Here is an 11,361-nt window from a genome sequence, read left to right as displayed (position 1 = left end):
AAGTTAAGGCAATGGCAACTCACTCCAGTGTTCTTGCCTGGAGAATCTCAGGGGCAGGGGAGCCTGGAGGGCTGCCGTCTATGGGGTCGCACAGAGTCAGGCATGCCTGAAGTGACTTAGCAGCAGCAGCAGCAGCAGCATGTCCATTGAGTCGATGATGCCATCCAACCATCTCAGCCTCTGTCACCCTCTTCTGCCTTCAGTCTTTCCCAGCATCAGGGTCTTTTCCAATGAGTTGGCTGTTTGCATCAGGTGGCCAAAGTATTGGAGCTTCAGCTTCAATAATATATACCTGTACATATATACACACACACATGCACATATACATGTGTGTATTATACATAAATGTACAGCCTGTGGTTCAGCTTACTGAGTGAATCTTGACTGGTATGTATACTGGTGTGTCTGTCTATCTGTTGGTGAAGGCAAGATGGATATATTGTGGGGCAAAGAGTCCACAAGCACTAGCCAGAGCCCCTCAGAGATGGAAAAACCTGTGTCGGTTCTTGTTGCCTCTGACTTTGGTTGCTGTGTATTGCTGGGGCCCTTCACCATGGAACTAAACACACAAACCAGGCCAATGAGTTGGAGAAACTGAAAGAAGATCCAAGGGAAACTGAAGCAGTTGCAGTTCTAGCTACTCCCTTACACCCAACTCTTCGCGACCCCACAGACTATATAGTCCATGGAATTCTCCAAGCCAGAATACTGGAATGGGTAGCCTTTCCCTTCTCCAGGGGATCTTCCCAACCAAGGGATAGAACCCAGGTCTCCTGCACTGCAGGCAGATTCTCTACCAGCTGAGCCCCAAGGGAAGAAGCCCCTGAGATGGGGAGCTGACCGACAACAACAGGGTGAGTCACAAAAGAGCTGCCGCCTCACTTCCACAGCCAAATCTCCCATATCTCACTGGAAGCATATAGGAAAGCAAAATCTGGAGAATGCAGTTCAGCCTAGCCAAGTTAGGACTTATGGAGCCTCCACAAACAGGTATCAGTCCTCTCTGCCTCTGGTTACTACGTAACTCCTCTTTCAGTTTAGTTCAATTGGTCACTCGTGTCCCACTCTTTGTGACTCCATGGACTGCAGCATACCAGGCCTCCCTGTCCATCACCAACTCCCGGAGCTCACTCAAACTCATGTCCATTGAGTTGGTGATGCCATCCAACCATCTCATTCTCTGTTGTCCCCTTCTCTCAAATCCTCTTGAATGCCTTTTCCAGCCTAGAATGGTTTAGAAGTCCATAGAATAAAGACTCTTTACACACTTCATCATATCATTCACAAACTGAAAATACTTATTGTAATTTTGAAAAGTAATTTGGATATTAAGAAATCTCAAGGCCTACCTAAGACAGACTGTTCTAAGGGCTTTGGTAGAAGTTAATCTATTACATCAAGAAGAGTCCCTTCCATTCTCTGTGTGTGTGTGTGTGTGTACGCGTGCATGGGTGTGTGTACACACACACACTAATCTATAGTTTGTAATCATAATTTCACAAGTTCAAGTTTCATGTGTTTTCAATCTTCAGTAAACATCACACTTTAGCAGGGATGTGACGTGAGTGGGCCTTTCCTCGCTCTCCGTTCTGGGTACCAGTGGCTTTGAGACTGAGAGATCAATGTGCCTGACACCACGTTTTCTGGAAAACATCAAACCTGGGCAGCCCAGCTGCTCTTTAAAGCGTGTGTGCCTCCTAGTTTTATAATAACCATGGTGTTTTGGGAAGGTAAAGGTGAACATTACCATTTTAACCAACACTTTTAAATAGAAAAAAGAAATTTAGGGAGCAATCACATGGCAATATTAAAATTTTTTTCATTATATTTTCTAATAACACTCAAGCACTGGTAACCATAAAAGCCTCCATAATGTGTTTATTGAGACCAGTAATCAGTGCAGGATGGAATTTTCAATATAATATGGGCAGGTTTTCTATGAAAGTGGCACAGAGAACTCTGTCCCTTTGCTGGAGTATAAACTTGACTCCTTCTTTAGTGCACTGGAGTAGTAAAACACAAGAGAACTTCCTAATGGAAATGAGACTATTCTCATTAAATTAAATGAGACCATTTAATGTGGGTGAAAGTGATTTAAAATTCACGCACCTCCTGCAAATATGTTCTTGATTTACTTTTTAAAGAGTAAAATGGGTTTAGTAAATATTGCCAGGTATAATAAATCATAAAACATTTAACACCGATTTGTCAAATGTAGTTTACATGAACTAGCACTTAGTGTTATTTATACCAGGCTGAATGAAATAGCTGATATGTTAGAAAGGTTTTCAGCCAGTTAGGAAACATGCAGTGAGCAAAACATTATGCTGGGTGGTATGTAGGTTACAGAAATGTTACACATTATCCCCAGAGTGCTTACAGTTTGGATGGGGTACTCAATCAACAATACAAGACAGGATATGAGAAGAGCCTGTCCAAACTAGCTTGGTTTCAATTAAACTAACCAATGAAAACCATCCTTTCTTATCTGATTCTACCCAACCCCCAACCTGGCCACCATCCATTAAGAAGTCCCAGCCTTTTAGGAGTGTTGACCTGAATCTCCTATCCTGAACTAATCTTATATTATCTTGCACTCTTTTTCTAAAACTTTTAGGTTTTCAACATTTGATCTGTTCTCTGGGATGGCTTCACAATCTCTTCTGGGACCAGCCCTTGCTTCAAATATGACTGCTACTTACTGCATAGATATGTACAACTTTAGCCACTCAGTGTGACATCCTGATGTAATTTAATTCATATGGTGGGACTCTACCCTTTAGGCTGATTTGGCTAATGTCATTACCTGATCTGTCCCTTCTTGATAATGATATAGATTAATGAAGGTGCCATAGGAGTTTCATGTTCAATTTTAGGAGAAGCCAAACTGGCACCAATTCTAACTCAGAAAATCTCCTTTTTTATTCCTCAGTTACACACACACACACACATACCCCCCATACGTGTGCACCACAAAAGTCAATAGAGGGACATCTACGAACTGCCTAAAGAAAAAAAGAATACTAAAACTCGAGTTCTATACCAGACGAAAACATATCTTTTAAAATTGAGGGAGATACAAAGACTTTTTCAGATATTTGACCAGTATAAGAAACGTTAAAGGCAACAGGCAGAAGGATAATGTTACCAGATGGAAACTGGGAGCTATATAAAGTACTGAAGAGAGATGAAATGGTAAATCTATGGATAAATACTGTATGCATTTCCTGTTACTTCTGTAACAAGTTACCACAGGCTCAGTGGCTTACAACAACAACTTCTTTCCTTAAGTTCTAGCAATCAGAAGATGGAATTTGGTTTCACTAGGCTAAAATCAAGGTGTTGACAGGGCTGCATTCCTTTCTGGAGGCCCTAGGAGAGAAACAGTTCCCACCCATTTCCAGCTCCTAAACGCAGCCCACCTTCCTTGGCTCATGGCCCCCTTCCATCTTCAAAGCCAACAAAGACTGATGGCATTTTTCATGTGTTGCTTTCTCTCTGATTTTGACATTTCTTGCCCATATGATGGTCCTTATGTTTATAATGGGCCCACTTGGGTAATATAAGATACTTTAAGATCAGCTAATTAGCAACCTTAATTCAATCCTTAACCTTAATTACACTTCTGCTTATAACATATCATTCGTGGATTCTGAATATTAGGATATGGGCCGCTTTGGAGAAACATTATTCTGCCTGCCACAAATACAAATTAAAAGTTCCCCAGTTTTAATCCTTTTAAAAGACAATTCAACTATTTCAAGAAAATAATAAGATACTATGAAAAACGCAAGCAAAAAGTAAATTTAGATGCAGAATTATTAAATGAAACAAAAGGGGTAACTTTTTAATGCTAAAAGTTACATTTCACAATGAAAATAAAACAATCGTGACTCTCTTTGTACCTGAAAACATCCCTGATCACAACAAAACTACAAATATAACAATATATGTAGGATATATAACAATGCATCTAGGAAATATAACAATAAAATCTAGGAATTTTAATAATAAAACTTGAAAATGAAGGAAGCATTCTTCCTGAAAATTAAAAGCAAACAGAAATTTGTAAAAGCAAGAATTGCTTCATCTCCTCCTGCCTGAGCACCAGAATAGCAACTAGCTGTTGAATAGCCATCAACAGGAGGACACTAGAACCCACCAAAAAAAGGTTCCACATCCAAAGACAAAGGAAAAGCCACAGCAAGAAGGTAGGAGGGGTGCAATCACAAGAAAATCAAGTCCCATACCCGCCAGATGGAAGACCTACAAACCAGAGAACAATAATATCAAAGAAGTTCTTCCACTCTTAGGAAGGTTCCGAGCCCCATGTCAGGCTTCCCAGGCTGGGGACCCACCAGAGGGACTAAAGAATCCACAGGACTGGGGGAAATAGAGATCCCACTCTTGGAGGGCACAAACAAAACCTTGTGCAGCACCAGGACCCAGGAGAGAGGGGCAGTGACCCCACAGGAGACTGAACCAAACTTACACGCTAGGGTTGGAGGGTCTCCAGTGGAGGCATGGGTCTCTACTGGCTTGCTGAGGGGAAAATGCCAAATAACACACAAGGGAACTCCTGTAAGGTTATCAGCTGATTTCTCAACAGAACCTCCACAACAGAAAGGAATGGCATGATATATTTAAAGTGATGAAAGGGAAGAGCTACAATCAAGAATACTCTACCCAGCAACACTCTTGTTCAGATAGGAAAAGTGGAAGTGTTAGTCATTCAGTTATGTCTGACTCTTTGGGACCCCACGGACTATAGCCCACCAGACACCTCTGTTTATAGGATTTCCCAGACAAGAATACTGGAGTGTACTGTATTGGATATACTGGAGTTGGATAATACTGGAGTTGCCATTTCCTTCTCCAGGGAATCTTCCTGACCCAGAGATTGAACCCAGGTCTTCTGCATTGCAGGCAGACATGTTACCATCTAACCCACCAGGGAAGCTCTCAGATATGATGAAGAAATCAAACAGACAAGCAAAAGTTAAGAGAATTCAGCATCACCAAACCAGCTTTATAACAAATGCTAAAGGAACTTCTCCAGACAGGAAACACAAGAGAAGGAAAGGACCTACACAGCATAAACCCAAAGCAATTAACAAAATGGTAATAGGATCATAGATATAGATAATTACCTTAAATGTAAGTGGATTAAATGCGCCAAAGACTGGCTGAGTGGATGAACACACGTGCGTGTATGTACTTCCACTTACCACATCACTCTACTTAACCCCCCAGATTTCATGTAACTATTTTGTATTGTTAGGTCAATCACGTTCCCAGTATGGCTTGCAATTGTTCAGTTCAGCCCAGTGGCTCAGTCGTGTCTGACCCCATGGACTGTAGCACGCCAGGCTTCCCTGTCCTTCATCAACTCCTGGAGCTTGCTCAAACTCATGTCCATTGAGTCAATGACACCATCCTCTCTCATCCCCTTTTCCTGCCATCAATCTTTCCCAGCATCAGGGCCTTTGCTAATGAGTCAGTTCTTCACACCAGGTGGCCAAAGTACTGGAGTTTCAGCTTCAGCACCAGTCTTTCCAGTGAATATTCAGGGTTGATTTCCTTGAGGATTGATTGGTTGGATCACCTTGCTGTCCAAGGGACTCTCAAGAGTCTTCTCCAACATCACAGTTCAAAAGCATCAATTCTTTGGCATTCAGTCTTCTTTATGGTCCAACTCTTACATCCATACAACTCTTCACCATACTGGAAAAACCATAGCTTTGACTAGACAGACCTTTGTTGGCAAAGTAATGTCTCTGCTTTTTAATATGCTGTCTAGGTTTGTTACAGTTTTTATTCCAAGAAGCAAACATCTTTTAATTTCATGGCTGCAGTTACCATCTGTAGTGATTTTGGAGTCCAAGAAAATGAAGTCTGTCACTGTTTCTATTGTTTCCCCATCTATTTGCCATGAAGTGACAGGACCAGATGCCATGATCTTCATTTTTTTTAATATAAATTTATTTATTTTAATTGGAGGTTAATTACTTTACAATATTGTATTGGTTTTGCCATACATCAACATTAATCTGCCACAGGTATACATGTGTTCCCCGTCCTGAACCCAGGTCTTAAACCAGTTTTTTCACTCTCCTCTTTCACTTTCATCAAGAGGCTCTTTAGTTCCTCTTTACTTTCTGCCATAAGGTTGGTGTCATTTGCATATCTGAGGTTATTGATATTTCTCCTAGCAATCTTGATTCCAGCTTGTTCTTCATCCAGCCCAGCGTTGCTCATAATAAACTCTGCATATAAGTTAAATAAGCAGGGTGACATTAATAATGCTCAACTTAATATTGCTTCTTGGTATTTGTCAAAGAAATTTTGACAAAGGAAAGAAATTAAAGATATAAAAATTGGAAACAACTAAATATTATCACATTTTGCTGATGGCTGGGTGAAAATGAGTATATAATCTATAGATTTCACATAAACAACAAGTAGGGAAGATAACATCCCAGTTCCTATAGCAGCAAAAAGGAAAAATACTAGAAAGAACAACATGAAATGTGCAAGTTGTCTAGTTGAATAAATATTTTAAATGCTCCTGAGAGACAGAAAGAAGACTTGAACAAGCAATTCATACCATGTTCTTGGATAGGAAGACTTAACATTCTACAAAGTGCCAGTTCCTGCTAAATTAATCTATAAATACAACATAATCCTCATAAAAATAACAACACTTTTGTTTCCTGGAACTAGGCAAGCTGATTTTAAAGTTCATATGGAGAAATAAATAAGCAAAAATATAAAAAATCTGAAAAAAGTAATAAAAATATACTAGAAAGAAAAAAGCATCATTAAGATAAATTTTATAACACATAATTATAGGCTCAAGAATTAAAACAGTGTGATACTGGCTCTTGAATAGAGAGACACATTATTGCACTGTGATAAAAAGCAAAGTAATGAATATAAATACATTGAGATAGTATCTCAGATTTGTTGGGAAAATAATTACACATAAGTAAATGGTAAGGCAACAAAGGAGCACCTATCTGGAAAACAAACAAACAAAAAACAGCAGATTCATATCACATACATTATTTAAAATAGACTCCAGAAAGATCAAATATTTGAATAGAAGTATTGAAACCAAAAAAAAAAATGCACTACAAATTTATGTCATAAATTAAGGATTAATGTCCCTCATATATAAATCAATAAAAAAATAAAGCCAATAGAAAATGGGCAAAAGGACAGTTCACAGAAAATAAAATTTTTAAGTGAAAAGATGTTTAACTCCATTCATAATAAAAGAATTGCATTTTAAAAATATGCTGAGAAATCATGTTTCAAAATCATCAAATTATTGAGTGTCCAAAAGTTTGATAACACTTTCTATTGGTATAGTTTGGAGAAATAGACACACCCGTATATTCTTGGCAGTGTATGTTGGTTCAGCCCCTGTGGAGAACAGTTTGCCAGCAAATTAAAAGTAGGGGATTTGTACATCCTTTGACCTTATTAAGTTCATTTGTCAGAGTTTAGCTTAAAAGACAAGCTCATGCATTCAAACTGGCTTAAACGTAACTAACATGTGAGTTTACATATGAGTGGTTTATGTGTGTATGAGTGGTTTGTGATAATGAAATTCAGAAGCAATCTAAATGACCATGGATAAAATATCTCTAGAAAACTACTCAAGAAACAGGTGGAAAGGGAAATTGTAGGGCTAGGAAATGATGGTAGAAAAAGATTTATACCTTTTATACCCTTTTCAATTTTTTTTGAAATTTATTTCTTTCATTTATAGTTTCTTTGAGGTATAACTGATATACCAAGACTGTACACTTTTAATGTACAGATCTTGATGAGTTTGGACATATGCATACACCCATGATGCCATCACAACCAAGGTACTGAAATATCCATTACTTCCAAACTCCTCAAAATTTCCTCGTGTTCTTGTGCGGGTTGTGTGTGTGGTTGCTTGGTCTATTTGGGGGGAAGAGCAACTAAGATGAGATCTATTTTCTTAACATACTTTAAAGCGCACAATAAAGATTTTATTATGCAAGATAAATAAGTTCTAGAGATCTACTGTGCAACACCAGTACCTATAGTTAATTTTTAGAAATTTCAACCATGTCTATGCACTAACTTAAAAAAAAAATCTGTGTATATATATATATATATATATATATATACACACATAGATGTACATGTTAAATATATAAAAACAAGTTATTTGTGTGTATATATGTGTGTGGGATTCCCAGGTGCCTCAGAGGGTAAAGAATCGGCCTGTGATACAGAAGACGTGAGTTTGATCCCTGGGTTGGGAAGATCCCCTGGAGGAGAGAGCATGGCAACTCATTCCAATATTCTTAGCTAGACCATCCCATGGAAAGAGGAGCCTGGTGGGCTACAGTCCACAGGGTCGCAAAGAATCAGACGCAACTGAAGTAACTGAGTCCAAACACATGCATGCAGGTATATGTTTATGTGAAAAATACAGAATATTAATAGCAAAAATACCTCCATATGATTATTGGTAATTTTCACTCTTCTATATTTTCTAGATTCCCTTCAATAACTTTACAACAATAGAAGTATAAATGTCATATCTTAAAGATCAGAACGATAATCTTGGTGTATTAAAACTAAGAATCAAAAGACCTAGCCCTCGTTCCAGATTCAACACTTACCAGCTGAGAGTCATTCGTTACATATTCTAACTAAACTGAGGCTTAGTATTCTCATCTGTAAAATGGGGATAATACTGCTTGCCTTGATTTTCAGAATTTGGGGGAAAATCAAGTGAGAAAATACTCTGTAAATGCTTATAAATCATCACGCTACAGAAATGTGCAATACTGTTATAGTTAATGATGTAAGAAGCACTCAGTTCAGTTCAGTTCAGTCGCTCAGTCGTGTCCGACTATTTGCGACCCCATGAATCACAGCACGCCAGGCCTCCCTGTCCATCACTAATTCCTGGAGTTCACTCAAACTCATGTCCATCGAGTCCATGATGCCATCCAGCCATCTCATCCTCGGTTGTCCCCTTCTCCTCCTGCCCCCAATCCCTCCCAGCATCAAAGTCTTTTCCAATGAGTCAACTCTTCGCATGAGGTGGCCAAAGTACTGGAGCTTCAGCTTTAGCATCATTCCTTCCAAAGAAATCCCAGGGCTGATCTCCTTCAGAATGGACTGGTTGGCTCTCCTTGCAGTCCAAGGGCCTCTCAAGAGTCTTCTCCAACACCACATTTCAAAAGCACTTCTGAAGTATTAGATGTCTCAGTCTCCTTCTTAAGATACAAACTGACCAATGAGTTAAGTAAAGTCAATAAGGGTCTCAAAGAGCTACAAGGCAACTAAGTTCTGTCCTCCACTGTTATTTCCATTTGCAAAGTGAAAAGAAGAAGGTTAAGGAAGTTCTATAAGAATATTCTAAAAGAAGAAATTCTCACCCAAGGAAGGAGCATGGCCTTGTGCTCTCCTCAAGCCAGATGTTACCCCAGTAAGACACGTCCAACTCTATCCAGTCTGTTCTACCAGGACCAGTTTGCTTTTGCTACACAAATAGGTTGTGTTGTAAAGATGGTGCTTGGGGTATATCTGCTTTGCTGTCCGTACTCTGAAAAATCTGAGTGAACACAATGCCCAGTCCAGCACTCCACAGAGAGACTTTTCTGCTCACTTCCAAACCAACACACATGCATGTGTGTATGTGTGTATACACGTATGTCTAGATATTTTTAAAAATTATGCAGAGTTACCAGAGAAGACGCTGAAACCATGAATAATAATAGTTATGTCAGCAGGAATGTGGAATTGAAGCTCAGCACTGCTTGTAAAACAATATATTGTTTCAATAAAAACAAAGCCAAAAAATCAAAAACAGTTCTGAATCGGTGTCCAAAAAGTTCCACTTTTAAGTAATGGTTTCAAAAGATTTTTCCCTTAACATCTGAGGCAACAAACCAGACCAGGGTAAGCAGCTGGATTCCCCTCACCTTGGCCAGCTTGCTGGCTCTCTCTCACTCTCTCTTTTTTCAGCCATCAGGATCTTTCAAAATGTTTTCAGTGGAAAACCTAGCCATTGTAAGTGCTCAGGAAATTCATTCACTTGAGGTCACAGTACACTCCTATCTGCTTTGCTTCTCAGCGGGATATCTCCAAATATCTTGAGGGGTGTTGCAAAATGCTAAAAATAAATGGAAAAAACACCATTAATTGGTTCAAGTTTTTCCCTTTAATTTATTTATACCATACACAGTCCTTTAAGGAAAGTCAGGATGGGTTTTAAAAAATCAGCAACCACAAATATTATAAAAGGCTGGAGATTATTGCTCCAGGCCTCTTAGGAGATAATTTACTGGTACTATATATAATGGCTGAAGTGTGGTCCAAGCGTTATATATCTCCTGAGTTCAAATCCCAGTTTCAACACTAGCCATGAGACTTTGAACTCTTCTACTTTAAACCCTTCCATGTCTCTCTTTCTTATCTCACAGTTACCTTAAAGAATGAATAAAATTATCCTTGAAAAGCATTGAGCACAATGCTTAGCATGTAATAAGCATTCAATGAATGTTAGCAGTTATTTTAATTATTTGCAGTACCATGACAGAAAATTTCTAACTGGTCCATGAACATCTTGCAAGAGTTAATAGTCTTCCTTAAGCACCTACCCTAAGCACTCACTACTATGGAGATAACTTGGGTACCTTTTCCAGATTACAAGCACCGTATAGCTTCTTGTCTCAATTTCAGATATTCTGCCTCTCAGCATGGACTGTTTAATGTGTACTTCAAAAAAATGCACTCAAGCAGGCCAAAACTATGTCTCCTATCTTACAGTGAAGGATGCTGACGGGTTGGTATGCCACATTCGATTTTTATTAGACTGGCTCTTTGCTAACTGCATTCCAGCTCATTTCTGAGCTTCAACAGACGGGTGGGCAAGGCAGGAGTAGGACGGAACACACTGCTTTGTTTTGGTGTCTTAACACTTCAGACAGATGAAAAGAATAGTCCTTAAACTGGCCCATCTCTGTAGACTGTGTCTTCAGCAGAACATACTTCATTTTTTCCATTAATACGACCAGATGACCTGTTGGTAAATGTTTTAGGGAACAGATCATAGCAAGAAAACTAAAGGAATATTTGAGTTTATGGAGATACCTAATTTTCCATCACTGAGTGATGTTCTTCTTTATCTCCATGTATGTTATTCATCAAGGCATCTTGACACTATTTACTGGAAAGGAATGGCACTGTTTACCAGAAAACTAGCTTAATCTGCTACTCATTGTTTTCATCAGTTAAATAAAACTGACCTTTCATCTTTAGCATTGTGCCTCCAACAAAATCCTGCCAAAATCACTAATG

The sequence above is a fragment of the Oryx dammah genome, unplaced genomic scaffold (genome assembly GCF_014754425.2).
Source record: "Oryx dammah isolate SB20612 unplaced genomic scaffold, SCBI_Odam_1.1 HiC_scaffold_19, whole genome shotgun sequence".
NCBI classification, from domain to species: Eukaryota; Metazoa; Chordata; class Mammalia; order Artiodactyla; family Bovidae; genus Oryx; species Oryx dammah.
Note: the sequence above shows the minus strand (reverse complement) of the source record.